Genomic DNA, 286 nt, shown 5'->3' with positions numbered 1-286 from the left:
AGTCAGATAAGAAACAAACTGCAATCTACCTGGCCACTGTACTGATCATTATCAGACAGAACAAGTCATTAAACCATCTTTATTCATTTTTAATAGTGCAGCTTTCATCCTGTCTGCCGTGCAGGACACAAGTCTGACCCAGCAAACTGCACTTCTTTCCTCTTCCTTCCTTCCTTTCACTCCTCCATTGTTCAGAGCTGGTAAGCGTGATAATCCAATTGGCCGCCGTTCCGTTGGCTCATAATAACCACCCCCCTCAGTAACACTCGTACACACACACACACAC

The 286-nt window shown here is 45.1% G+C and overlaps 1 protein-coding gene across 1 annotated transcript in view; it reads right to left on the bottom strand.

The window, feature by feature from the left end:
* fam171a1 (family with sequence similarity 171 member A1) overlaps positions 1–286 on the bottom strand; it is a gene marked incomplete in the record, with an annotated part of 19,748 nt that overhangs the window by 14,319 nt on the left and 5,143 nt on the right.

Source organism: Morone saxatilis, unplaced genomic scaffold (genome assembly GCF_004916995.1).
Source record: "Morone saxatilis isolate NCDOM2014 unplaced genomic scaffold, NCSU_SB_2.0 Contig24, whole genome shotgun sequence".
In the NCBI taxonomy this organism is placed as follows: Eukaryota; Metazoa; Chordata; class Actinopteri; family Moronidae; genus Morone; species Morone saxatilis.
This window is presented reverse-complemented; position numbering and strand designations above follow the sequence as displayed.